General features: G+C 42.3%; 75 non-coding genes across 75 annotated transcripts; all 75 read right to left on the reverse strand.

The window, feature by feature from the left end:
• Positions 1–1,670: 1,670 nt before the first annotated feature.
• Positions 1,671–1,743, reverse strand: TRNAV-AAC (transfer RNA valine (anticodon AAC)). The gene has a single exon. It is a non-coding gene; the product is annotated as a tRNA-Val (tRNA).
• Positions 1,744–1,945: 202 nt separating this feature from the next.
• Positions 1,946–2,018, reverse strand: TRNAA-UGC (transfer RNA alanine (anticodon UGC)). The gene has a single exon. It is a non-coding gene; the product is annotated as a tRNA-Ala (tRNA).
• Positions 2,019–2,220: 202 nt separating this feature from the next.
• Positions 2,221–2,293, reverse strand: TRNAA-UGC (transfer RNA alanine (anticodon UGC)). Its single transcript has one exon. It is a non-coding gene; the product is annotated as a tRNA-Ala (tRNA).
• Positions 2,294–2,495: 202 nt separating this feature from the next.
• On the reverse strand, positions 2,496–2,568 carry TRNAV-UAC (transfer RNA valine (anticodon UAC)). The gene has a single exon. It is a non-coding gene; the product is annotated as a tRNA-Val (tRNA).
• A 613-nt stretch (positions 2,569–3,181) lies between these two features.
• TRNAV-AAC (transfer RNA valine (anticodon AAC)) lies at positions 3,182–3,254 on the reverse strand. Its single transcript has one exon. It is a non-coding gene; the product is annotated as a tRNA-Val (tRNA).
• A 479-nt stretch (positions 3,255–3,733) lies between these two features.
• TRNAV-UAC (transfer RNA valine (anticodon UAC)) lies at positions 3,734–3,806 on the reverse strand. The gene has a single exon. It is a non-coding gene; the product is annotated as a tRNA-Val (tRNA).
• Positions 3,807–3,871: 65 nt separating this feature from the next.
• TRNAV-UAC (transfer RNA valine (anticodon UAC)) lies at positions 3,872–3,944 on the reverse strand. Its single transcript has one exon. It is a non-coding gene; the product is annotated as a tRNA-Val (tRNA).
• Positions 3,945–4,558: 614 nt separating this feature from the next.
• On the reverse strand, positions 4,559–4,631 carry TRNAV-AAC (transfer RNA valine (anticodon AAC)). The gene has a single exon. It is a non-coding gene; the product is annotated as a tRNA-Val (tRNA).
• Positions 4,632–4,971: 340 nt separating this feature from the next.
• Positions 4,972–5,044, reverse strand: TRNAA-UGC (transfer RNA alanine (anticodon UGC)). The gene has a single exon. It is a non-coding gene; the product is annotated as a tRNA-Ala (tRNA).
• A 478-nt stretch (positions 5,045–5,522) lies between these two features.
• On the reverse strand, positions 5,523–5,595 carry TRNAA-UGC (transfer RNA alanine (anticodon UGC)). Its single transcript has one exon. It is a non-coding gene; the product is annotated as a tRNA-Ala (tRNA).
• A 203-nt stretch (positions 5,596–5,798) lies between these two features.
• TRNAV-UAC (transfer RNA valine (anticodon UAC)) lies at positions 5,799–5,871 on the reverse strand. Its single transcript has one exon. It is a non-coding gene; the product is annotated as a tRNA-Val (tRNA).
• A 64-nt stretch (positions 5,872–5,935) lies between these two features.
• On the reverse strand, positions 5,936–6,008 carry TRNAF-AAA (transfer RNA phenylalanine (anticodon AAA)). Its single transcript has one exon. It is a non-coding gene; the product is annotated as a tRNA-Phe (tRNA).
• Positions 6,009–6,073: 65 nt separating this feature from the next.
• On the reverse strand, positions 6,074–6,146 carry TRNAV-AAC (transfer RNA valine (anticodon AAC)). The gene has a single exon. It is a non-coding gene; the product is annotated as a tRNA-Val (tRNA).
• Positions 6,147–6,349: 203 nt separating this feature from the next.
• On the reverse strand, positions 6,350–6,422 carry TRNAA-UGC (transfer RNA alanine (anticodon UGC)). The gene has a single exon. It is a non-coding gene; the product is annotated as a tRNA-Ala (tRNA).
• Positions 6,423–6,625: 203 nt separating this feature from the next.
• On the reverse strand, positions 6,626–6,698 carry TRNAV-UAC (transfer RNA valine (anticodon UAC)). The gene has a single exon. It is a non-coding gene; the product is annotated as a tRNA-Val (tRNA).
• A 65-nt stretch (positions 6,699–6,763) lies between these two features.
• On the reverse strand, positions 6,764–6,836 carry TRNAV-UAC (transfer RNA valine (anticodon UAC)). The gene has a single exon. It is a non-coding gene; the product is annotated as a tRNA-Val (tRNA).
• Positions 6,837–7,039: 203 nt separating this feature from the next.
• Positions 7,040–7,112, reverse strand: TRNAV-UAC (transfer RNA valine (anticodon UAC)). Its single transcript has one exon. It is a non-coding gene; the product is annotated as a tRNA-Val (tRNA).
• Positions 7,113–7,726: 614 nt separating this feature from the next.
• On the reverse strand, positions 7,727–7,799 carry TRNAV-AAC (transfer RNA valine (anticodon AAC)). Its single transcript has one exon. It is a non-coding gene; the product is annotated as a tRNA-Val (tRNA).
• Positions 7,800–8,139: 340 nt separating this feature from the next.
• Positions 8,140–8,212, reverse strand: TRNAA-UGC (transfer RNA alanine (anticodon UGC)). Its single transcript has one exon. It is a non-coding gene; the product is annotated as a tRNA-Ala (tRNA).
• Positions 8,213–8,690: 478 nt separating this feature from the next.
• Positions 8,691–8,763, reverse strand: TRNAA-UGC (transfer RNA alanine (anticodon UGC)). The gene has a single exon. It is a non-coding gene; the product is annotated as a tRNA-Ala (tRNA).
• A 203-nt stretch (positions 8,764–8,966) lies between these two features.
• Positions 8,967–9,039, reverse strand: TRNAV-UAC (transfer RNA valine (anticodon UAC)). The gene has a single exon. It is a non-coding gene; the product is annotated as a tRNA-Val (tRNA).
• Positions 9,040–9,103: 64 nt separating this feature from the next.
• On the reverse strand, positions 9,104–9,176 carry TRNAF-AAA (transfer RNA phenylalanine (anticodon AAA)). The gene has a single exon. It is a non-coding gene; the product is annotated as a tRNA-Phe (tRNA).
• Positions 9,177–9,241: 65 nt separating this feature from the next.
• On the reverse strand, positions 9,242–9,314 carry TRNAV-AAC (transfer RNA valine (anticodon AAC)). The gene has a single exon. It is a non-coding gene; the product is annotated as a tRNA-Val (tRNA).
• Positions 9,315–9,517: 203 nt separating this feature from the next.
• Positions 9,518–9,590, reverse strand: TRNAA-UGC (transfer RNA alanine (anticodon UGC)). Its single transcript has one exon. It is a non-coding gene; the product is annotated as a tRNA-Ala (tRNA).
• A 203-nt stretch (positions 9,591–9,793) lies between these two features.
• TRNAV-UAC (transfer RNA valine (anticodon UAC)) lies at positions 9,794–9,866 on the reverse strand. Its single transcript has one exon. It is a non-coding gene; the product is annotated as a tRNA-Val (tRNA).
• Positions 9,867–9,931: 65 nt separating this feature from the next.
• Positions 9,932–10,004, reverse strand: TRNAV-UAC (transfer RNA valine (anticodon UAC)). Its single transcript has one exon. It is a non-coding gene; the product is annotated as a tRNA-Val (tRNA).
• A 203-nt stretch (positions 10,005–10,207) lies between these two features.
• TRNAA-UGC (transfer RNA alanine (anticodon UGC)) lies at positions 10,208–10,280 on the reverse strand. The gene has a single exon. It is a non-coding gene; the product is annotated as a tRNA-Ala (tRNA).
• Positions 10,281–10,483: 203 nt separating this feature from the next.
• Positions 10,484–10,556, reverse strand: TRNAV-UAC (transfer RNA valine (anticodon UAC)). Its single transcript has one exon. It is a non-coding gene; the product is annotated as a tRNA-Val (tRNA).
• Positions 10,557–10,621: 65 nt separating this feature from the next.
• TRNAV-UAC (transfer RNA valine (anticodon UAC)) lies at positions 10,622–10,694 on the reverse strand. The gene has a single exon. It is a non-coding gene; the product is annotated as a tRNA-Val (tRNA).
• Positions 10,695–10,897: 203 nt separating this feature from the next.
• On the reverse strand, positions 10,898–10,970 carry TRNAV-UAC (transfer RNA valine (anticodon UAC)). The gene has a single exon. It is a non-coding gene; the product is annotated as a tRNA-Val (tRNA).
• A 64-nt stretch (positions 10,971–11,034) lies between these two features.
• On the reverse strand, positions 11,035–11,107 carry TRNAF-AAA (transfer RNA phenylalanine (anticodon AAA)). The gene has a single exon. It is a non-coding gene; the product is annotated as a tRNA-Phe (tRNA).
• Positions 11,108–11,172: 65 nt separating this feature from the next.
• TRNAV-AAC (transfer RNA valine (anticodon AAC)) lies at positions 11,173–11,245 on the reverse strand. Its single transcript has one exon. It is a non-coding gene; the product is annotated as a tRNA-Val (tRNA).
• Positions 11,246–11,310: 65 nt separating this feature from the next.
• Positions 11,311–11,383, reverse strand: TRNAV-AAC (transfer RNA valine (anticodon AAC)). Its single transcript has one exon. It is a non-coding gene; the product is annotated as a tRNA-Val (tRNA).
• Positions 11,384–11,586: 203 nt separating this feature from the next.
• TRNAA-UGC (transfer RNA alanine (anticodon UGC)) lies at positions 11,587–11,659 on the reverse strand. The gene has a single exon. It is a non-coding gene; the product is annotated as a tRNA-Ala (tRNA).
• A 65-nt stretch (positions 11,660–11,724) lies between these two features.
• On the reverse strand, positions 11,725–11,797 carry TRNAF-AAA (transfer RNA phenylalanine (anticodon AAA)). Its single transcript has one exon. It is a non-coding gene; the product is annotated as a tRNA-Phe (tRNA).
• Positions 11,798–11,862: 65 nt separating this feature from the next.
• TRNAV-UAC (transfer RNA valine (anticodon UAC)) lies at positions 11,863–11,935 on the reverse strand. The gene has a single exon. It is a non-coding gene; the product is annotated as a tRNA-Val (tRNA).
• Positions 11,936–12,000: 65 nt separating this feature from the next.
• Positions 12,001–12,073, reverse strand: TRNAV-UAC (transfer RNA valine (anticodon UAC)). The gene has a single exon. It is a non-coding gene; the product is annotated as a tRNA-Val (tRNA).
• Positions 12,074–12,276: 203 nt separating this feature from the next.
• TRNAV-UAC (transfer RNA valine (anticodon UAC)) lies at positions 12,277–12,349 on the reverse strand. Its single transcript has one exon. It is a non-coding gene; the product is annotated as a tRNA-Val (tRNA).
• Positions 12,350–12,413: 64 nt separating this feature from the next.
• TRNAF-AAA (transfer RNA phenylalanine (anticodon AAA)) lies at positions 12,414–12,486 on the reverse strand. Its single transcript has one exon. It is a non-coding gene; the product is annotated as a tRNA-Phe (tRNA).
• A 65-nt stretch (positions 12,487–12,551) lies between these two features.
• TRNAV-AAC (transfer RNA valine (anticodon AAC)) lies at positions 12,552–12,624 on the reverse strand. The gene has a single exon. It is a non-coding gene; the product is annotated as a tRNA-Val (tRNA).
• Positions 12,625–12,689: 65 nt separating this feature from the next.
• On the reverse strand, positions 12,690–12,762 carry TRNAV-AAC (transfer RNA valine (anticodon AAC)). The gene has a single exon. It is a non-coding gene; the product is annotated as a tRNA-Val (tRNA).
• A 203-nt stretch (positions 12,763–12,965) lies between these two features.
• Positions 12,966–13,038, reverse strand: TRNAA-UGC (transfer RNA alanine (anticodon UGC)). Its single transcript has one exon. It is a non-coding gene; the product is annotated as a tRNA-Ala (tRNA).
• Positions 13,039–13,103: 65 nt separating this feature from the next.
• TRNAF-AAA (transfer RNA phenylalanine (anticodon AAA)) lies at positions 13,104–13,176 on the reverse strand. The gene has a single exon. It is a non-coding gene; the product is annotated as a tRNA-Phe (tRNA).
• A 203-nt stretch (positions 13,177–13,379) lies between these two features.
• Positions 13,380–13,452, reverse strand: TRNAV-UAC (transfer RNA valine (anticodon UAC)). Its single transcript has one exon. It is a non-coding gene; the product is annotated as a tRNA-Val (tRNA).
• A 64-nt stretch (positions 13,453–13,516) lies between these two features.
• On the reverse strand, positions 13,517–13,589 carry TRNAF-AAA (transfer RNA phenylalanine (anticodon AAA)). Its single transcript has one exon. It is a non-coding gene; the product is annotated as a tRNA-Phe (tRNA).
• Positions 13,590–13,654: 65 nt separating this feature from the next.
• On the reverse strand, positions 13,655–13,727 carry TRNAV-AAC (transfer RNA valine (anticodon AAC)). The gene has a single exon. It is a non-coding gene; the product is annotated as a tRNA-Val (tRNA).
• Positions 13,728–13,792: 65 nt separating this feature from the next.
• TRNAV-AAC (transfer RNA valine (anticodon AAC)) lies at positions 13,793–13,865 on the reverse strand. Its single transcript has one exon. It is a non-coding gene; the product is annotated as a tRNA-Val (tRNA).
• Positions 13,866–14,068: 203 nt separating this feature from the next.
• Positions 14,069–14,141, reverse strand: TRNAA-UGC (transfer RNA alanine (anticodon UGC)). Its single transcript has one exon. It is a non-coding gene; the product is annotated as a tRNA-Ala (tRNA).
• Positions 14,142–14,206: 65 nt separating this feature from the next.
• Positions 14,207–14,279, reverse strand: TRNAV-UAC (transfer RNA valine (anticodon UAC)). Its single transcript has one exon. It is a non-coding gene; the product is annotated as a tRNA-Val (tRNA).
• A 755-nt stretch (positions 14,280–15,034) lies between these two features.
• Positions 15,035–15,107, reverse strand: TRNAF-AAA (transfer RNA phenylalanine (anticodon AAA)). Its single transcript has one exon. It is a non-coding gene; the product is annotated as a tRNA-Phe (tRNA).
• A 65-nt stretch (positions 15,108–15,172) lies between these two features.
• Positions 15,173–15,245, reverse strand: TRNAV-UAC (transfer RNA valine (anticodon UAC)). Its single transcript has one exon. It is a non-coding gene; the product is annotated as a tRNA-Val (tRNA).
• Positions 15,246–15,310: 65 nt separating this feature from the next.
• Positions 15,311–15,383, reverse strand: TRNAV-UAC (transfer RNA valine (anticodon UAC)). The gene has a single exon. It is a non-coding gene; the product is annotated as a tRNA-Val (tRNA).
• Positions 15,384–15,724: 341 nt separating this feature from the next.
• Positions 15,725–15,797, reverse strand: TRNAV-AAC (transfer RNA valine (anticodon AAC)). Its single transcript has one exon. It is a non-coding gene; the product is annotated as a tRNA-Val (tRNA).
• A 65-nt stretch (positions 15,798–15,862) lies between these two features.
• TRNAV-UAC (transfer RNA valine (anticodon UAC)) lies at positions 15,863–15,935 on the reverse strand. Its single transcript has one exon. It is a non-coding gene; the product is annotated as a tRNA-Val (tRNA).
• Positions 15,936–16,000: 65 nt separating this feature from the next.
• Positions 16,001–16,073, reverse strand: TRNAV-UAC (transfer RNA valine (anticodon UAC)). Its single transcript has one exon. It is a non-coding gene; the product is annotated as a tRNA-Val (tRNA).
• A 203-nt stretch (positions 16,074–16,276) lies between these two features.
• TRNAV-UAC (transfer RNA valine (anticodon UAC)) lies at positions 16,277–16,349 on the reverse strand. The gene has a single exon. It is a non-coding gene; the product is annotated as a tRNA-Val (tRNA).
• A 64-nt stretch (positions 16,350–16,413) lies between these two features.
• On the reverse strand, positions 16,414–16,486 carry TRNAF-AAA (transfer RNA phenylalanine (anticodon AAA)). The gene has a single exon. It is a non-coding gene; the product is annotated as a tRNA-Phe (tRNA).
• Positions 16,487–16,551: 65 nt separating this feature from the next.
• On the reverse strand, positions 16,552–16,624 carry TRNAV-AAC (transfer RNA valine (anticodon AAC)). Its single transcript has one exon. It is a non-coding gene; the product is annotated as a tRNA-Val (tRNA).
• A 65-nt stretch (positions 16,625–16,689) lies between these two features.
• Positions 16,690–16,762, reverse strand: TRNAV-AAC (transfer RNA valine (anticodon AAC)). The gene has a single exon. It is a non-coding gene; the product is annotated as a tRNA-Val (tRNA).
• Positions 16,763–17,103: 341 nt separating this feature from the next.
• On the reverse strand, positions 17,104–17,176 carry TRNAF-AAA (transfer RNA phenylalanine (anticodon AAA)). Its single transcript has one exon. It is a non-coding gene; the product is annotated as a tRNA-Phe (tRNA).
• Positions 17,177–17,241: 65 nt separating this feature from the next.
• Positions 17,242–17,314, reverse strand: TRNAV-UAC (transfer RNA valine (anticodon UAC)). Its single transcript has one exon. It is a non-coding gene; the product is annotated as a tRNA-Val (tRNA).
• A 479-nt stretch (positions 17,315–17,793) lies between these two features.
• Positions 17,794–17,866, reverse strand: TRNAA-UGC (transfer RNA alanine (anticodon UGC)). The gene has a single exon. It is a non-coding gene; the product is annotated as a tRNA-Ala (tRNA).
• Positions 17,867–17,931: 65 nt separating this feature from the next.
• Positions 17,932–18,004, reverse strand: TRNAV-UAC (transfer RNA valine (anticodon UAC)). Its single transcript has one exon. It is a non-coding gene; the product is annotated as a tRNA-Val (tRNA).
• A 755-nt stretch (positions 18,005–18,759) lies between these two features.
• TRNAF-AAA (transfer RNA phenylalanine (anticodon AAA)) lies at positions 18,760–18,832 on the reverse strand. Its single transcript has one exon. It is a non-coding gene; the product is annotated as a tRNA-Phe (tRNA).
• A 65-nt stretch (positions 18,833–18,897) lies between these two features.
• On the reverse strand, positions 18,898–18,970 carry TRNAV-UAC (transfer RNA valine (anticodon UAC)). Its single transcript has one exon. It is a non-coding gene; the product is annotated as a tRNA-Val (tRNA).
• A 65-nt stretch (positions 18,971–19,035) lies between these two features.
• On the reverse strand, positions 19,036–19,108 carry TRNAV-UAC (transfer RNA valine (anticodon UAC)). Its single transcript has one exon. It is a non-coding gene; the product is annotated as a tRNA-Val (tRNA).
• Positions 19,109–19,449: 341 nt separating this feature from the next.
• Positions 19,450–19,522, reverse strand: TRNAV-AAC (transfer RNA valine (anticodon AAC)). Its single transcript has one exon. It is a non-coding gene; the product is annotated as a tRNA-Val (tRNA).
• Positions 19,523–19,587: 65 nt separating this feature from the next.
• Positions 19,588–19,660, reverse strand: TRNAV-UAC (transfer RNA valine (anticodon UAC)). Its single transcript has one exon. It is a non-coding gene; the product is annotated as a tRNA-Val (tRNA).
• A 65-nt stretch (positions 19,661–19,725) lies between these two features.
• TRNAV-UAC (transfer RNA valine (anticodon UAC)) lies at positions 19,726–19,798 on the reverse strand. Its single transcript has one exon. It is a non-coding gene; the product is annotated as a tRNA-Val (tRNA).
• A 203-nt stretch (positions 19,799–20,001) lies between these two features.
• TRNAV-UAC (transfer RNA valine (anticodon UAC)) lies at positions 20,002–20,074 on the reverse strand. Its single transcript has one exon. It is a non-coding gene; the product is annotated as a tRNA-Val (tRNA).
• Positions 20,075–20,138: 64 nt separating this feature from the next.
• Positions 20,139–20,211, reverse strand: TRNAF-AAA (transfer RNA phenylalanine (anticodon AAA)). The gene has a single exon. It is a non-coding gene; the product is annotated as a tRNA-Phe (tRNA).
• Positions 20,212–20,276: 65 nt separating this feature from the next.
• Positions 20,277–20,349, reverse strand: TRNAV-AAC (transfer RNA valine (anticodon AAC)). The gene has a single exon. It is a non-coding gene; the product is annotated as a tRNA-Val (tRNA).
• A 65-nt stretch (positions 20,350–20,414) lies between these two features.
• Positions 20,415–20,487, reverse strand: TRNAV-AAC (transfer RNA valine (anticodon AAC)). Its single transcript has one exon. It is a non-coding gene; the product is annotated as a tRNA-Val (tRNA).
• Positions 20,488–20,828: 341 nt separating this feature from the next.
• On the reverse strand, positions 20,829–20,901 carry TRNAF-AAA (transfer RNA phenylalanine (anticodon AAA)). The gene has a single exon. It is a non-coding gene; the product is annotated as a tRNA-Phe (tRNA).
• Positions 20,902–20,966: 65 nt separating this feature from the next.
• TRNAV-UAC (transfer RNA valine (anticodon UAC)) lies at positions 20,967–21,039 on the reverse strand. The gene has a single exon. It is a non-coding gene; the product is annotated as a tRNA-Val (tRNA).
• Positions 21,040–21,056: the final 17 nt, after the last annotated feature.

Genomic DNA, 21,056 nt, shown 5'->3' on the forward strand with positions numbered 1-21,056 from the left:
ACTACGTAGGACGCGGGCAGGCAAAACGTCAAGACCCGCCCGAATGCAAATAGCAACACCGCGAAAACCGAAAACAGGGTCATTATCAAAATAAATGGGACCGCGCCAAAGAGACCGAAAAACCGCGACATGGGAGCCCGACCAGTGAGTCTCTTGGAGACACAAAACGTCGAAACCCTTGCTCCATTCAACCAGTTCTTTCATCTTCGCCAGAGCCCGCAAACCGCGGACGTTAAGAGAAACGATTTTTATCATTGAAGGGCGAGAGCAGCGGAGGGGTCACCTGGTCAGCGATAAGACGTGGAGAAGGAGGCCGACCAAGCAAAGGGAGGTCTGACTTAGGTCGTTTCAGCCCCTGCTTACCACCGACAACACGCCAGTCTCCCTGGCCATCCTCGGGCGAAACGGAAGGTTCACCATCACTACTAGAAACTGGACGTTTCTGAGTCGCAACCAGTACTTCAGAGTCTCCAGGCGCCGCAACTGGTGACCCGCCCCCCGGGATAACCTCGGCGGAAGAAACACCAACCGGCAAGTCGACAGAAGGTGCAGCAGGAGGCAAACGACGAGGTATATCAACATTGGGGCAAACCCGCGCGATATGCCCCTGAGCGTCACACCGGCGGCAAACGAAGAGAGGACAGTCCTTGTAGAGGTGAGAGTTAGACAGACACTTATTACAAACTTTGCCCTGCCGATCATGCCGAACGCGGTAGGAGCTTTCGAGCCCCATGACGTCGACCAAACGCAAACTATAAGGTAAGCTAGAGACACCCTCTGGTAGCGAAACCTTTATCGAGCGTTGCCCGTAATACTTGCCATTTGTACGCTCCCAAACCACCTCACTTTTTAACTCGCAATTATAACTCAGCAACTTTGCCTTTAAAACGTCATCCGATACAAACTCAGGGAGATCAAAAAAGGTAGCAATGATCTCGCGACTCCCGACTTTACGCACCACGCAGTCTTCCGCCTCGAGCCCAAGACCTAATTCTGCGCAATTATCCGCATCTTCCAACGACACAAATGTTACGAAAAAACCGCCTTTCGTACTCACCACCGACGAATAAGAATCCGCACCAAAAGTCAATGACAAAGCTTCTTCAATCTTCGAAACAACGCGCTCCTGACATTCTACAAAAACCGAACGTTTCAAAACTTCCATCGTGTAAGTAGATTAGTAATAATAATAGATTAGTTGAAAAAATAACGGGACTCTGCCCGAGGCAGAGCCCAAAACGCGAGAAACCCGACTCAAAATAGACAGCAAAAAAGAAACTCACGCAAAGAAACGAATAAAAAAGCCAAAGGCCGAAAAAAAACCCGCGAGCAAGAGGAGAAGCCGAGGACGGAGCGAGAGAAAAACGCGACCGCACTCGACGAAAACCAAAACGCGAATCCCTACCAGCGCTGTAACCTGGGACCTTCCGCGTGTTACGCAGACGTGATAACCACTACACCACAGATACGTGTTAATTTAAGTTTTCGAAGAGATCTAGCTTATTACTATGTCTAATCACGATGGTCAAAACATGTATCTATCAGGGCTCGAACCTGGGACCTTCCGCGTGTAAAGCAACGGGATAACCACTACACCATAGATACTTGGTTATTCTGAGTTTTCGAAGAGATCTACCTTATTATTATGTCTTATCACGATGGTCAAAACATGTATCTACCAGGGCTCGAACCTGGGACCTTCCGCGTGTTAGGCGGACGTGATAACCACTACACCATAGATACTTGGTTATTGTGAGTTTTCGAAGAGATCTACCTTATTATTATGTCTAATCACGATGGTCAAAACAATATCTATCAGGGCTCGAACCTGAGACCTTCCGCGTGTAAAGCGGACGTGATAACCACTACACCATAGATACGTGTTATTATAAAGTTTTCGAAGAGATCTACCTTATTATTATGTCTAATCACGATGGTCAAAACATGTATCTACCAGGGCTCGAACCTGGGACCTTCCACGTGCAAGGCGGACGTGATAACCACTGCACTATAGATACGTGTTAATTTAAGTTTTCGAAGAGATCTAGCTTATTACTATGTCTAATCACGATGGTCAAAACATGTATCTATCAGGGCTCGAACCTGAGACCTTCCGCGTGTAAAGCGGACAAGATAACCACTACACCATAGATACGTGTTATTATAAAGTTTTCGAAGAGATCTACCTTATTATTATGTCTAATCACGATGGTCAAAACATGTATCTACCAGGGCTCGAACCTGGGACCTTCCACGTGCAAGGCGGACGTGATAACCACTACACTATAGATACGTGTTAATTTAAGTTTTCGAAGAGATCTAGCTTATTACTATGTCTAATCACGATGGTCAAAACATGTATCTATCAGGGCTCGAACCTGGGACCTTCCTAGTGTTAGGCGGACGTGATAACCACTACACCATAGATACTTGGTTATTGTGAGTTTTCGAAGAGATCTACCTTATTATTATGTCTAATCACGATGGTCAAAACATGTATCTACCAGGGCTCGAACCTGGGACCTTCCGCGTGTAAAGCGGACGTGATAACCACTACACCATAGATACGTGTTAATTTAAGTTTTCGAAGAGATGTAGCTTATTACTATGTCTAATCACGATGGTCAAAACATGTATCTATCAGGGCTCGAACCTGGCACTTTCCGCGTGTAAAGCGAACGTGATAACCACTAAACCATAGATACGTGTTAATTTAAGTTTTCGAAGAGATCTAGCTTATTACTATGTCTAATCACGATGGTCTAAACATGTATCTATCAGGGCACGAACCTGGGACCTTCCGCGTGTAAAGCGGACGTGATAACCACTACACCACAGATACGTGTTAATTTAAGTTTTCGAAGAGATCTAGCTTATTACTATGTCTAATCACGATGGTCAAAACATGTAACTATCAGGGCTCGAACCTGGGACCTTCCGCGTGTTAGGCGGACGTGATAAACACTACACCATAGATACGTATTAACATAAGGTTTTAGAAGAGATTTAGCTTATAACTATGTCTAATCACGATGGTCAAAACATGTAACTATCAGGGCTCGAACCTGAGACCTTCCTCGTGTAAAGCAACGTGATAACCACTACACCATAGATACTTGGTTATTCTGAGTTTTCGAAGAGATCTACCTTATTATTATGTCTTATAACGATGGTCAAAACGTGTATCTACCAGGGCTCGAACCTGGGACCTTCCGCGTGTTAGGCGGACGTGATAACCACTACACCATAGATACTTGGTTAGTGTGAGTTTTCGAAGAGATCTACCTTATTATTATGTCTAATCACGATGGTCAAAACATGTATCTACCAGCGCTGAAACCTGAGACCTTCCGCGTGTAAAGCGGACGTGATAACCACTACACCATAGATTCGTGTTATTATAAAGTTTTCGAAGAGATCTACCTTATTATTATGTCTAATCACGATGGTCAAAACATGTATGTATCAGGGCTCGAACCTGGGACCTTCCGCGTGTTAGGCGGACGTGATAACCACTACACCATAGGTGCGTGTTAATATAAAATTTTAGAAGAGATCTAGCTTATTATTATGTCTAATCACGATGGTCAAAGCATGAATCTACTAGGGCTCGAACCTGGGACCTTCCGCGTGTTAGGCGGACGTGATAACCACTACACCATAGATACTTGGTTATTGTGAGTTTTCTAAGAGATCTACCTTATTATTATGTATAATCACGATGATCAAAACATGTATCTACCAGGGCTCGAACCTGGGACCTTCCGCGTGTAAAGCGGACGTGATAACCACTACACCATAGATACGTGTTATTATAAAGTTTTCGAAGAGATCTAGCTTATTACTATTTCTAATCACGATGGTCAAAACATGTATCTATCAGGGCTCGAACCTGAGACCTTCCGCGTGTAAAGCGGACGTGATAACCACTACACTATAGATACGTGTTATTATAAAGTTTTCGAAGAGATCTAGCTTATTACTATGTCTAATCACGATGGTCAAAACATGTATCTATCATGGCTCGAACCTGGCACTTTCCGCGTGTAAAGCGGACGTGATAACCACTAAACCATAGATACGTGTTAATTTAGGTTTTCGAAGAGATCTAGCTTATTACTATGTCTAATCACGATGGTCTAAACATGTATCTATCAGGGCACGAACCTGGGACCTTCCGCGTGTAAAGCGGACGTGATAACCACTACACCACAGATACGTGTTAATTTAAGTTTTCGAAGAGATCTAGCTTATTACTATGTCTAATCACGTTGGTCAAAAGATGTATCTATCAGGGCTCGAACCTGGGACCTTCCGCGTGTTAGGCGGACGTGATAAACACTACACCATAGATACGTATTAACATAGGGTTTTAGAAGAGATTTAGCTTATAACTATGTCTAATCACGATGGTCAAAACATGTAACTATCAGGGCTCGAACCTGAGACCTTCCTCGTGTAAAGCAACGTGATAACCACTACACCATAGAAACTTGGTTATTCTGAGTTTTCGAAGAGATCTACCTTATTATTATGTCTAATCACGATGGTCAAAACATGTATCTACCAGGGCTCGAACCTGGGACCTTCCGCGTGTTAGGCGGACGTGATAACCACTACACCATAGGTGCGCGTTAATATAAAGTTTTAGAAGAGATCTAGCTTATTATAATGTCTAATCACGATGGTCAAAGCATGAATCTACCAGGGCTCGAACCTGGACCTTCCGCGTGTTAGGCGGACGTGATAACCACTACACCATAGATACTTGGTTATTGTGAGTTTTCGAAGAGATCTACCTTATTATTATGTCTAATCTCGAGGGTCAAAACATGTATCTACCAGGGCTCGAAACCGTGACCTTCCGCGTGTAAAGCGGACGTGATAACCACTACACCATAGATACGTGTTATTATAAAGTTTTCGAAGAGATCTACCTTATTATTATGTCTAATCACGATGGTCAAAACATGTATCTACCAGGGCTCGAACCTGGGACCTTCCACGTGCAAGGCGGACGTGATAACCAATACACCATAGATACGTGTTATTATAAAGTTTTCGAAGAGATCTAGCTTATTACTATTTCTAATCACGATGGTCAAAACATGTTTCTATCAGGGCACGAACCTGGGACCTTCCGCGTGTTACGCGGACGTGATAACCACTACACCATAGGTGCGCGTTAATATAAAGTTTTAGAAGAGATCTAGCTTATTATAATGTCTAATCACGATGGTCAAAGCATGAATCTACCAGGGCTCGAACCTGGACCTTCCGCGTGTTAGGCGGACGTGATAACCACTACACCATAGATACTTGGTTATTGTGAGTTTTCGAAGAGATCTACCTTATTATTATGTCTAATCTCGAGGGTCAAAACATGTATCTACCAGGGCTCGAAACCGTGACCTTCCGCGTGTAAAGCGGACGTGATAACCACTACACCATAGATACGTGTTATTATAAAGTTTTCGAAGAGATCTACCTTATTATTATGTCTAATCACGATGGTCAAAACATGTATCTACCAGGGCTCGAACCTGGGACCTTCCACGTGCAAGGCGGACGTGATAACCAATACACCATAGATACGTGTTATTATAAAGTTTTCGAAGAGATCTAGCTTATTACTATTTCTAATCACGATGGTCAAAACATGTTTCTATCAGGGCACGAACCTGGGACCTTCCGCGTGTTACGCGGACGTGATAACCACTACACCATAGATACTTGGTTATTGTGAGTTTTCCAAGAGATCTACCTTATTATTATGTCTAATCACGATGGTCAAAACATGTATCTACCAGGGCTCAAACCTGGGACCTTCCGCGTGTAAAGCGGACGTGATAACCACTACACTATAGATACGTGTTAATTTAAGTTTTCGAAGAGATCTAGCTTATTCCTATGTCTAATCACGATGGTCAAAACATGTATCTATCAGGGCTCGAACCTGACACCTTCCGCGTTTTAGGCGGACGTGATAACCACTACACCATAGATACTTGGTTATTCTGAGTTTTCGAAGAGATCTACCTTTTTATTATGTCTTATCACGATGGTCAAAACATGTATCTACCAGGGCTCGAACCTGGGACCTTCCGCGTGTTAGGCGGACGTGATAACCACTACACCATAGGTGCGTGTTAATATAAAGTTTTAAAAGAGATCTAGCTTATTATTATGTCTAATCACGAGGGTCAAAACATGTATCTACCAGGGCTCGAAACCGTGACCTTCCGCGTGTAAAGCGGACGTGATAACCACTACACCATAGATACGTGTTATTATAAAGTTTTCGAAGAGATCTACCTTATTATTATGTCTAATCACGATGGTCAAAACATGTATCTACCAGGGCTCGAACCTGGGACCTTCCACGTGCAAGGCGGACGTGATAACCAATACACCATAGATACGTGTTAATATAAAGTTTTCGAAGAGATCTACCTTATTATTATGTCTAATCACGATGGTCAAAACATGTATCTACCAGGGCTCGAAACCGGGACTTTCGGCGTTTTAGGCGGACGTGATAACCACTACACCATAGATACTTGGTTATTGTGAGTTTTCTAAGAGATCTACCTTATTATTATGTATAATCACGATGATCAAAACATGTATCTACCAGGGCTCGAACCTGGGACCTTCCGCGTGTAAAGCGGACGTGATAACCACTACACCATAGATACGTGTTATTATAAAGTTTTCGAAGAGATCTAGCTTATTACTATGTCTAATCACGATGGTCAAAACATGTATCTATCAGGGCTCGAACCTGAGACCTTCCGCGTGTAAAGCGGACGTGATAACCACTACACCATAGATACGTGTTATTATAAAGTTTTCGAAGAGATCTAGCTTATTATTATGTCTAATCACGAGGGTCAAAACATGTATCTACCAGGGCTCAAAACCGGGACCTTCCGCGTGTAAAACGGACGTGATAACCACTACACCATAGATACGTGTTATTATAAAGTTTTCGAAGAGATCTACCTTATTATTATGTCTAATCACGATGGTCAAAACATGTATCTATCAGGGCTCGAACCTGAGACCTTCCGCGTGTAAAGCGGACGTGATAACCACTACACTATAGATACGTGTTATTATAAAGTTTTCGAAGAGATCTAGCTTATTACTATGTCTAATCACGATGGTCAAAACATGTATCTATCATGGCTCGAACCTGGCACTTTCCGCGTGTAAAGCGGACGTGATAACCACTAAACCATAGATACGTGTTAATTTAGGTTTTCGAAGAGATCTAGCTTATTACTATGTCTAATCACGATGGTCTAAACATGTATCTATCAGGGCACGAACCTGGGACCTTCCGCGTGTAAAGCGGACGTGATAACCACTACACCACAGATACGTGTTAATTTAAGTTTTCGAAGAGATCTAGCTTATTACTATGTCTAATCACGTTGGTCAAAACATGTATCTATCAGGGCTCGAACCTGGGACCTTCCGCGTGTTAGGCGGACGTGATAAACACTACACCATAGATACGTATTAACATAGGGTTTTAGAAGAGATTTAGCTTATAACTATGTCTAATCACGATGGTCAAAACATGTAACTATCAGGGCTCGAACCTGAGACCTTCCTCGTGTAAAGCAACGTGATAACCACTACACCATAGAAACTTGGTTATTCTGAGTTTTCGAAGAGATCTACCTTATTATTATGTCTAATCACGATGGTCAAAACATGTATCTACCAGGGCTCGAACCTGGGACCTTCCGCATGTTAGGCGGACGTGATAACCACTACACCATAGGTGCGCGTTAATATAAAGTTTTAGAAGAGATCTAGCTTATTATAATGTCTAATCACGATGGTCAAAGCATGAATCTACCAGGGCTCGAACCTGGACCTTCCGCGTGTTAGGCGGACGTGATAACCACTACACCATAGATACTTGGTTATTGTGAGTTTTCGAAGAGATCTACCTTATTATTATGTCTAATCTCGAGGGTCAAAACATGTATCTACCAGGGCTCGAAACCGTGACCTTCCGCGTGTAAAGCGGACGTGATAACCACTACACCATAGATACGTGTTATTATAAAGTTTTCGAAGAGATCTACCTTATTATTATGTCTAATCACGATGGTCAAAACATGTATCTACCAGGGCTCGAACCTGGGACCTTCCACGTGCAAGGCGGACGTGATAACCAATACACCATAGATACGTGTTATTATAAAGTTTTCGAAGAGATCTAGCTTATTACTATTTCTAATCACGATGGTCAAAACATGTTTCTATCAGGGCACGAACCTGGGACCTTCCGCGTGTTACGCGGACGTGATAACCACTACACCATAGGTGCGCGTTAATATAAAGTTTTAGAAGAGATCTAGCTTATTATAATGTCTAATCACGATGGTCAAAGCATGAATCTACCAGGGCTCGAACCTGGACCTTCCGCGTGTTAGGCGGACGTGATAACCACTACACCATAGATACTTGGTTATTGTGAGTTTTCGAAGAGATCTACCTTATTATTATGTCTAATCTCGAGGGTCAAAACATGTATCTACCAGGGCTCGAAACCGTGACCTTCCGCGTGTAAAGCGGACGTGATAACCACTACACCATAGATACGTGTTATTATAAAGTTTTCGAAGAGATCTACCTTATTATTATGTCTAATCACGATGGTCAAAACATGTATCTACCAGGGCTCGAACCTGGGACCTTCCACGTGCAAGGCGGACGTGATAACCAATACACCATAGATACGTGTTATTATAAAGTTTTCGAAGAGATCTAGCTTATTACTATTTCTAATCACGATGGTCAAAACATGTTTCTATCAGGGCACGAACCTGGGACCTTCCGCGTGTTACGCGGACGTGATAACCACTACACCATAGATACTTGGTTATTGTGAGTTTTCCAAGAGATCTACCTTATTATTATGTCTAATCACGATGGTCAAAACATGTATCTACCAGGGCTCAAACCTGGGACCTTCCGCGTGTAAAGCGGACGTGATAACCACTACACTATAGATACGTGTTAATTTAAGTTTTCGAAGAGATCTAGCTTATTCCTATGTCTAATCACGATGGTCAAAACATGTATCTATCAGGGCTCGAACCTGACACCTTCCGCGTTTTAGGCGGACGTGATAACCACTACACCATAGATACTTGGTTATTCTGAGTTTTCGAAGAGATCTACCTTTTTATTATGTCTTATCACGATGGTCAAAACATGTATCTACCAGGGCTCGAACCTGGGACCTTCCGCGTGTTAGGCGGACGTGATAACCACTACACCATAGGTGCGTGTTAATATAAAGTTTTAAAAGAGATCTAGCTTATTATTATGTCTAATCACGAGGGTCAAAACATGTATCTACCAGGGCTCGAAACCGTGACCTTCCGCGTGTAAAGCGGACGTGATAACCACTACACCATAGATACGTGTTATTATAAAGTTTTCGAAGAGATCTACCTTATTATTATGTCTAATCACGATGGTCAAAACATGTATCTACCAGGGCTCGAACCTGGGACCTTCCACGTGCAAGGCGGACGTGATAACCAATACACCATAGATACGTGTTAATATAAAGTTTTCGAAGAGATCTACCTTATTATTATGTCTAATCACGATGGTCAAAACATGTATCTACCAGGGCTCGAAACCGGGACTTTCGGCGTTTTAGGCGGACGTGATAACCACTACACCATAGATACTTGGTTATTGTGAGTTTTCTAAGAGATCTACCTTATTATTATGTATAATCACGATGATCAAAACATGTATCTACCAGGGCTCGAACCTGGGACCTTCCGCGTGTAAAGCGGACGTGATAACCACTACACCATAGATACGTGTTATTATAAAGTTTTCGAAGAGATCTAGCTTATTACTATGTCTAATCACGATGGTCAAAACATGTATCTATCAGGGCTCGAACCTGAGACCTTCCGCGTGTAAAGCGGACGTGATAACCACTACACCATAGATACGTGTTATTATAAAGTTTTCGAAGAGATCTAGCTTATTATTATGTCTAATCACGAGGGTCAAAACATGTATCTACCAGGGCTCAAAACCGGGACCTTCCGCGTGTAAAACGGACGTGATAACCACTACACCATAGATACGTGTTATTATAAAGTTTTCGAAGAGATCTACCTTATTATTATGTCTAATCACGATGGTCAAAACATGTGTCTACCAGGGCTCGAACCTGGGACCTTCCACGTGCAAGGCGGACGTGATAACCAATACACCATAGATACGTGTTAATATAAAGTTTTCGAAGAGATCTACCTTATTATTATGTCTAATCACGATGGTCAAAACATGTATCTACCAGGGCTCGAAACCGGGACTTTCGGCGTTTTAGGCGGACGTGATAACCACTACACCATAGATACTTGGTTATTGTGAGTTTTCTAAGAGATCTACCTTATTATTATGTATAATCACGATGATCAAAACATGTATCTACCAGGGCTCGAACCTGGGACCTTCCGCGTGTAAAGCGGACGTGATAACCACTACACCATAGATACGTGTTATTATAAAGTTTTCGAAGAGATCTAGCTTATTACTATGTCTAATCACGATGGTCAAAACATGTATCTATCAGGGCTCGAACCTGAGACCTTCCGCGTGTAAAGCGGACGTGATAACCACTACACCATAGATACGTGTTATTATAAAGTTTTCGAAGAGATCTAGCTTATTACTATGTCTAATCACGATGGTCAAAACATGTATCTATCAGGGCACGAACCTGGGACCTTCCGCGTGTTAGGCGGACGTGATAACCACTACACCATAGATACTTGGTTATTGTGAGTTTTCGAAGAGATCTACCTTATTATTATGTCTAATCACGATGGTCAAAACATGTATCTACCAGGGCTCAAACCTGGGACCTTCCGCGTGTAAAGCGGACGTGATAACCACTACACTATAGATACGTGTTAATTTAAGTTTTCGAAGAGATCTAGCTTATTACTATGTCTAATCACGATGGTCAAAACATGTTTCTATCAGGGCTCGAACCTGACACCTTCCGCGTTTTAGGCGGACGTGATAACCACTACACCATAGATACTTGGTTATTCTGAGTTTTCTAAGAGATCTACCTTTTTATTATGTCTTATCACGATGGTCAAAACATGTATCTACCAGGGCTCGAACCTGGGACCTCCCGCGTGTTAGGCGGACGTGATAACCACTACACCATAGGTGCGTGTTAATATAAAGTTTTAGAAGAGATCTAGCTTATTATTATGTCTAATCACGATGGTCAAAGCATGAATCTACCAGGGCTCGAACCTGGGACCTTCCGCGTGTTAGGCGGACGTGATAACCACTACACCATAGATACTTGGTTATTGTGAGTTTTCGAAGAGATCTACCTTATTATTATGTCTAATCACGAGGGTCAAAACATGTATCTACCAGGGCTCGAAACCGGGACCTTCCGCGTGTAAAACGGACGTGATAACCACTACACCATAGATACGTGTTATTATAAAGTTTTCGAAGATATCTACCTTATTATTATGTCTAATCACGATGGTCAAAACATGTGTCTACCAGGGCTCGAACCTGGGACCTTCCACGTGCAAGGCGGACGTGATAACCAATACACCATAGATACGTGTTAATATAAAGTTTTCGAAGAGATCTACCTTATTATTATGTCTAATCACGATGGTCAAAACATGTATCTACCAGGGCTCGAAACCGGGACCTTCCGCGTTTTAGGCGGACGTGATAACCACTACACCATAGATACTTGGTTATTGTGAGTTTTCTAAAAGATCTACCTTCCTATTATGTATAATCACGATGATCAAAACATGTATCTACCAGGGCTCGAACCTGGGACCTTCCGCGTGTAAAACGGACGTGATAACCACTACACCATAGATACGTGTTATTATAAAGTTTTCGAAGAGATCTAGCTTATTACTATGTCTAATCACGATGGTCAAAACATGTATCTATCAGGGCTCGAACCTGAGACCTTCCGCGTGTAAAGCGGACGTGATAACCACTACACCATAGATACGTGTTATTATAAAGTTTTCGAAGAGATCTAGCTTATTACTATGTCTAATCACGATGGTCAAAACATGTATCTATCAGGGCACGGACCTGGGAACTTCCGCGTGTTAGGCGGACGTGATAACCACTACACCATAGATACTTGGTTATTGTGAGTTTTCGAAGAGATCTACCTTATTATTATGTCTAATCACGATGGTCAAAACATGTATCTACCAGGGCTCAAACCTGGGACCTTCCGCGTGTAAAGCGGACGTGATAACCACTACACTATAGATACGTGTTAATTTAAGTTTTCGAAGAGATCTAGCTTATTACTATGTCTAATCACGATGGTCAAAACATGTATCTATCAGGGCTCGAACCTGACACCTTCCGCGTTTTAGGCGGACGTGATAACCACTACACCATAGATACTTGGTTATTCTGAGTTTTCTAAGAGATCTACCTTTTTATTATGTCTTATCACGATGGTCAAAACATGTATCTACCAGGGCTCGAACCTGGGACCTCCCGCGTGTTAGGCGGACGTGATAACCACTACACCATAGGTGCGTGTTAATATAAAGTTTTAGAAGAGATCTAGCTTATTATTATGTCTAATCACGATGGTCAAAGCATGAATCTACCAGGGCTCGAACCTGGGACCTTCCGCGTGTTAGGCGGACGTGATAACCACTACACCATAGATACTTGGTTATTGTGAGTTTTCGAAGAGATCTACCTTATTATTATGTCTAATCACGAGGGTCAAAACATGTATCTACCAGGGCTCGAAACCGGGACCTTCCGCGTGTAAAACGGACGTGAAAACCACTACACCATAGATACGTGTTATTATAAAGTTTTCGAAGATATCTACCTTATTATTATGTCTAATCACGATGGTCAAAACATGTGTCTACCAGGAATCGAACCTGGGACCTTCCACGTGCAAGGCGGACGTGATAACCAATACACCATAGATACGTGTTAATATAAAGTTTTCGAAGAGATCTACCTTATTATTATGTCTAATCACGATGGTCAAAACATGTATCTACCAGGGCTCGAAACCGGGACCTTCCGCGTTTTAGGCGGACGTGATAACCACTACACCATAGATACTTGGATATTGTGAGTTTTCTAAGAGATCTACCTTATTATTATGTATAATCACGATGATCAAAACATGTATCTATCAGGGCACGGACCTGGGAACTTCCGCGTGTTAGGCGGACGTGATAACCACTACACCATAGATACTTGGTTATTGTGAGTTTTCGAAGAGATCTACCTTATTATTATGTCTAATCACGATGGTCAAAACATGTATCTACCAGGGCTCAAACCTGGGACCTTCCGCGTGTAAAGCGGACGTGATAACCACTACACTATAGATACGTGTTAATTTAAGTTTTCGAAGAGATCTAGCTTATTACTATGTCTAATCACGATGGTCAAAACATGTATCTATCAGGGCTCGAACCTGACACCTTCCGCGTTTTAGGCGGACGTGATAACCACTACACCATAGATACTTGGTTATTCTGAGTTTTCGAAGAGATCTACCTTTTTATTATGTCTTATCACGATGGTCAAAACATGTATCTACCAGGGCTCGAACCTGGGACCTTCCGCGTGTTAGGCGGACGTGATAACCACTACACCATAGGTGCGTGTTAATATAAAGTTTTAGAAGAGATCTAGCTTATTATTATGTCTAATCACGATGGTCAAAGCATGAATCTACCAGGGCTCGAACCTGGGACCTTCCGCGTGTTAGGCGGACGTGATAACCACTACACCATAGATACTTGGTTATTGTGAGTTTTCGAAGAGATCTACCTTATTATTATGTCTAATCACGAGGGTCAAAACATGTATCTACCAGGGCTCGAAACCGTGACCTTCCGCGTGTAAAGCGGACGTGATAACCACTACACCATAGATACGTGTTATTATAGAGTTTTCGAAGAGATCTACCTTATTATTATGTCTAATCACGATGGTCAAAACATGTATCTCCCAGGGCTCGAACCTGGGACCTTCCACGTGCAAGGCGGACGTGATAACCACTACACCATAGATACGTGTTATTATAAAGTTTTCGAAGAGATCTAGCTTATTACTATGTCTAATCACGATGGTCAAAACATGTATCTATCAGGGCTCGAACCTGAGACCTTCCGCGTGTAAAGCGGACGTGATAACCACTACACCATAGATACGTGTTATTATAAAGTTTTCGAAGAGATCTAGCTTATTACTATGTCTAATCACGATGGTCAAAACATGTATCTATCAGGGCACGAACCTGGGACCTTCCGCGTGTTAGGCGGACGTGCTAACCACTACACCATAGATACTTGGTTATTGTGAATTTTCGAAGAGATCTACCTTATTATTATGTCTAATCACGATGGTCAAAACATGTATCTACCAGGGTTCAAACCTGGGACCTTCCGCGTGTTAGGCGGACGTGATAACCACTACACCATAGGTGCGTGTTAATATAAAGTTTTAGAAGAGATCTAGCTTATTATTATGTCTAATCACGATGGTCAAAGCATGAATCTACCAGGGCTCGAACCTGGGACCTTTCGCGTGTTAGGCGGACGTGATAACCACTACACCATAGATACTTGGTTATTGTGAGTTTTCGAAGAGATCTACCTTATTATTATGTCTAATCACGAGGGTCAAAACATGTATCTACCAGGGCTCGAAACCGGGACCTTCCGCGTGTAAAACGGACGTGATAACCACTACACCATAGATACGTGTTATTATAAAGTTTTCGAAGAGATCTACCTTATTATTATGTCTAATCACGATGGTCAAAACATGTGTCTTCCAGGGCTCGAACCTGGGACCTTCCACGTGCAAGGCGGACGTGATAACCAATACACCATAGATACGTGTTAATATAAAGTTTTCGAAGAGATCTACCTTATTATTATGTCTAATCACGATGGTCAAAACATGTATCTACCAGGGCTCGAAACCGGGACCTTCGGCGTTTTAGGCGGACGTGATAACCACTACACCATAGATACTTGGATATTGTGAGTTTTCTAAGAGATCTACCTTATTATTATGTATAATCACGATGATCAAAACATGTATCTACCAGGGCTCGAACCTGGGACCTTCCGCGTGTAAAGCGGACGTGATAACCACTACACCATAGATACGTGTTATTATAAAGTTTTCGAAGAGATCTAGCTTATTACTATGTCTAATCACGATGGTCAAAACATGTATCTATCAGGGCTCGAACCTGAGACCTTCCGCGTGTAAAGCGGACGTGATAACCACTACACCATAGATACGTGTTATTATAAAGTTTTCGAAGAGATCTAGCTTATTACTATGTCTAATCACGATGGTCAAAACATGTATCTATCAGGGCACGAACCTGGGACCTTCCGCGTGTTAGGCGGACGTGCTAACCACTACACCATAGATACTTGGTTATTGTGAGTTTTCGAAGAGATCTACCTTATTATTATGTCTAATCACGATGGTCAAAACATGTATCTACCAGGGCTCAAACCTGGGACCTTCCGCGTGTTAGGCGGACGTGATAACCACTACACCATAGGTGCCTGTTAATATAAAGTTTTAGAAGAGATCTAGCTTATTATTATGTCTAATCACGATGGTCAAAGCATGAATCTACCAGGGCTCGAACCTGGGACCTTCCGCGTGTTAGGCGGACGTGATAACCACTACACCATAGATACTTGGTTATTGTGAGTTTTCTAAAAGATCTACCTTCCTATTATGTATAATCACGATGATCAAAACATGTATCTACCAGGGCTCGAACCTGGGACCTTCCGCGTGTAAAACGGACGTGATAACCACTACACCATAGATACGTGTTATTATAAAGTTTTCGAAGAGATCTAGCTTATTACTATGTCTAATCACGATGGTCAAAACATGTATCTATCAGGGCTCGAACCTGAGACCTTCCGCGTGTAAAGCGGACGTGATAACCACTACACCATAGATACGTGTTATTATAAAGTTTTCGAAGAGATCTAGCTTATTACTATGTCTAATCACGATGGTCAAAACATGTATCTATCAGGGCACGGACCTGGGAACTTCCGCGTGTTAGGCGGACGTGATAACCACTACACCATAGATACTTGGTTATTGTGAGTTTTCGAAGAGATCTACCTTATTATTATGTCTAATCACGATGGTCAAAACATGTATCTACCAGGGCTCAAACCTGGGACCTTCCGCGTGTAAAGCGGACGTGATAACCACTACACTATAGATACGTGTTTATTTAAGTTTTCGAAGAGATCTAGCTTATTACTATGTCTAATCACGATGGTCAAAACATGTATCTATCAGGGCTCGAACCTGACACCTTCCGCGTTTTAGGCGGACGTGATAACCACTACACCATAGATACTTGGTTATTCTGAGTTTTCTAAGAGATCTACCTTTTTATTATGTCTTATCACGATGGTCAAAACATGTATCTACCAGGGCTCGAACCTGGGACCTCCCGCGTGTTAGGCGGACGTGATAACCACTACACCATAGGTGCGTGTTAATATAAAGTTTTAGAAGAGATCTAGCTTATTATTATGTCTAATCACGATGGTCAAAGCATGAATCTACCAGGGCTCGAACCTGGGACCTTCCGCGTGTTAGGCGGACGTGATAACCACTACACCATAGATACTTGGTTATTGTGAGTTTTCGAAGAGATCTACCTTATTATTATGTCTAATCACGAGGGTCAAAACATGTATCTACCAGGGCTCGAAACCGGGACCTTCCGCGTGTAAAACGGACGTGATAACCACTACACCATAGATACGTGTTATTATAAAGTTTTCGAAGATATCTACCTTATTATTATGTCTAATCACGATGGTCAAAACATGTGTCTACCAGGAATCGAACCTGGGACCTTCCACGTGCAAGGCGCACGTGATAACCAATACACCATAGATACGTGTTAATATAAAGTTTTCGAAGAGATCTACCTTATTATTATGTCTAATCACGATGGTCAAAACATGTATCTACCAGGGCTCGAAACCGGGACCTTCCGCGTTTTAGGCGGACGTGATAACCACTACACCATAGATACTTGGTTATTGTGAGTTTTCTAAAAGATCTACCTTCCTATTATGTATAATCACGATGATCAAAACATGTATCTACCAGGGCTCGAACCTGGGACCTTCCGCGTGTAAAACGGACGTGATAACCACTACACCATAGATACGTGTTATTATAAAGTTTTCGAAGAGATCTAGCTTATTACTATGTCTAATCACGATGGTCAAAACATGTATCTATCAGGGCTCGAACCTGAGACCTTCCGCGTGTAAAGCGGACGTGATAACCACTACACCATACATACGTGTTATTATAAAGTTTTCGAAGAGATCTAGCTTATTACTATGTCTAATCACGATGGTCAAAACATGTATCTATCAGGGCACGGACCTGGGAACTTCCGCGTGTTAGGCGGACGTGATAACCACTACACCATAGATACTTGGTTATTGTGAGTTTTCGAAGAGATCTACCTTATTATTATGTCTAATCACGAGGGTCAAAACATGTATCTACCAGGGCTCGAAACCGTGACCTTCCGCGTGTAAAGCGGACGTGATAACCACTACACCATAGATACGTGTTATTATAAAGTTTTCGAAGAGATCTACCTTATTATTATGTCTAATCACGATGGTCAAAACATGTATCTACCAGGGCTCGAACCTGGGACCTTCCACGTGCAAGGCGGACGTGATAACCACTACACCATAGATACGTGTTATTATAAAGTTTTCGAAGAGATCTAGCTTATTACTATGTCTAATCACGATGGTCAAAACATGTATCTATCAGGGCTCGAACCTGAGACCTTCCGCGTGTAAAGCGGACGTGATAACCACTACACCATAGATACGTGTTATTATAAAGTTTTCGAAGAGATCTAGCTTATTACTATGTCTAATCACGATGGTCAAAACATGTATCTATCAGGGCACGAACCTGGGACCTTCCGCGTGTTAGGCGGACGTGCTAACCACTACACCATAGATACTTGGTTATTGTGAGTTTTCGAAGAGATCTACCTTATTATTATGTCTAATCACGATGGTCAAAACATGTATCTACCAGGGCTCAAACCTGGGACCTTCCGCGTGTTAGGCGGACGTGATAACCACTACACCATAGGTGCGTGTTAATATAAAGTTTTAGAAGAGATCTAGCTTATTATTATGTCTAATCACGATGGTCAAAGCATGAATCTACCAGGGCTCGAACCTGGGACCTTTCGCGTGTTAGGCGGACGTGATAACCACTACACCATAGATACTTGGTTATTGTGAGTTTTCGAAGAGATCTACCTTATTATTATGTCTAATCACGAGGGTCAAAACATGTATCTACCAGGGCTCGAAACCGGGACCTTCCGCGTGTAAAACGGACGTGATAACCACTACACCATAGATACGTGTTATTATAAAGTTTTCGAAGAGATCTACCTTATTATTATGTCTAATCACGATGGTCAAAACATGTGTCTTCCAGGGCTCGAACCTGGGACCTTCCACGTGCAAGGCGGACGTGATAACCAATACACCATAGATACGTGTTAATATAAAGTTTTCGAAGAGATCTACCTTATTATTATGTCTAATCACGATGGTCAAAACATGTATCTACCAGGGCTCGAAACCGGGACCTTCGGCGTTTTAGGCGGACGTGATAACCACTACACCATAGATACTTGGATATTGTGAGTTTTCTAAGAGATCTACCTTATTATTATGTATAATCACGATGATCAAAACATGTATCTACCAGGGCTCGAACCTGGGACCTTCCGCGTGTAAAGCGGACGTGATAACCACTACACCATAGATACGTGTTATTATAAAGTTTTCGAAGAGATCTAGCTTATTACTATGTCTAATCACGATGGTCAAAACATGTATCTATCAGGGCTCGAACCTGAGACCTTCCGCGTGTAAAGCGGACGTGATAACCACTACACCATAGATACGTGTTATTATAAAGTTTTCGAAGAGATCTAGCTTATTACTATGTCTAATCACGATGGTCAAAACATGTATCTATCAGGGCACGAACCTGGGACCTTCCGCGTGTTAGGCGGACGTGCTAACCACTACACCATAGATACTTGGTTATTGTGAGTTTTCGAAGAGATCTACCTTATTATTATGTCTAATCACGATGGTCAAAACATGTATCTACCAGGGCTCAAACCTGGGACCTTCCGCGTGTTAGGCGGACGTGATAACCACTACACCATAGGTGCCTGTTAATATAAAGTTTTAGAAGAGATCTAGCTTATTATTATGTCTAATCACGATGGTCAAAGCATGAATCTACCAGGGCTCGAACCTGGGACCTTCCGCGTGTTAGGCGGACGTGATAACCACTACACCATAGATACTTGGTTATTGTGAGTTTTCTAAAAGATCTACCTTCCTATTATGTATAATCACGATGATCAAAACATGTATCTACCAGGGCTCGAACCTGGGACCTTCCGCGTGTAAAACGGACGTGATAACCACTACACCATAGATACGTGTTATTATAAAGTTTTCGAAGAGATCTAGCTTATTACTATGTCTAATCACGATGGTCAAAACATGTATCTATCAGGGCTCGAACCTGAGACCTTCCGCGTGTAAAGCGGACGTGATAACCACTACACCATAGATACGTGTTATTATAAAGTTTTCGAAGAGATCTAGCTTATTACTATGTCTAATCACGATGGTCAAAACATGTATCTATCAGGGCACGGACCTGGGAACTTCCGCGTGTTAGGCGGACGTGATAACCACTACACCATAGATACTTGGTTATTGTGAGTTTTCGAAGAGATCTACCTTATTATTATGTCTAATCACGATGGTCAAAACATGTATCTACCAGGGCTCAAACCTGGGACCTTCCGCGTGTAAAGCGGACGTGATAACCACTACACTATAGATACGTGTTAATTTAAGTTTTCGAAGAGATCTAGCTTATTACTATGTCTAATCACGATGGTCAAAACATGTATCTATCAGGGCTCGAACCTGACACCTTCCGCGTTTTAGGCGGACGTGATAACCACTACACCATAGATACTTGGTTATTCTGAGTTTTCTAAGAGATCTACCTTTTTATTATGTCTTATCACGATGGTCAAAACATGTATCTACCAGGGCTCGAACCTGGGACCTCCCGCGTGTTAGGCGGACGTGATAACCACTACACCATAGGTGCGTGTTAATATAAAGTTTTAGAAGAGATCTAGCTTATTATTATGTCTAATCACGATGGTCAAAGCATGAATCTACCAGGGCTCGAACCTGGGACCTTCCGCGTGTTAGGCGGACGTGATAACCACTACACCATAGATACTTGGTTATTGTGAGTTTTCGAAGAGATCTACCTTATTATTATGTCTAATCACGAGGGTCAAAACATGTATCTACCAGGGCTCGAAACCGGGACCTTCCGCGTGTAAAACGGACGTGATAACCACTACACCATAGATACGTGTTATTATAAAGTTTTCGAAGATATCTACCTTATTATTATGTCTAATCACGATGGTCAAAACATGTGTCTACCAGGAATCGAACCTGGGACCTTCCACGTGCAAGGCGCACGTGATAACCAATACACCATAGATACGTGTTAATATAAAGTTTTCGAAGAGATCTACCTTATTATTATGTCTAATCACGATGGTCAAAACATGTATCTACCAGGGCTCGAAACCGGGACCTTCCGCGTTTTAGGCGGACGTGATAACCACTACACCATAGATACTTGGTTATTGTGAGTTTTCTAAAAGATCTACCTTCCTATTATGTATAATCACGATGATCAAAACATGTATCTACCAGGGCTCGAACCTGGGACCTTCCGCGTGTAAAACGGACGTGATAACCACTACACCATAGATACGTGTTATTATAAAGTTT

This window comes from Phalangium opilio, unplaced genomic scaffold, assembly GCF_054372755.1.
Source record: "Phalangium opilio isolate 3A_F unplaced genomic scaffold, DU_Popi_V2 ptg000046l_1, whole genome shotgun sequence".
NCBI classification, from domain to species: domain Eukaryota; kingdom Metazoa; phylum Arthropoda; class Arachnida; order Opiliones; family Phalangiidae; genus Phalangium; species Phalangium opilio.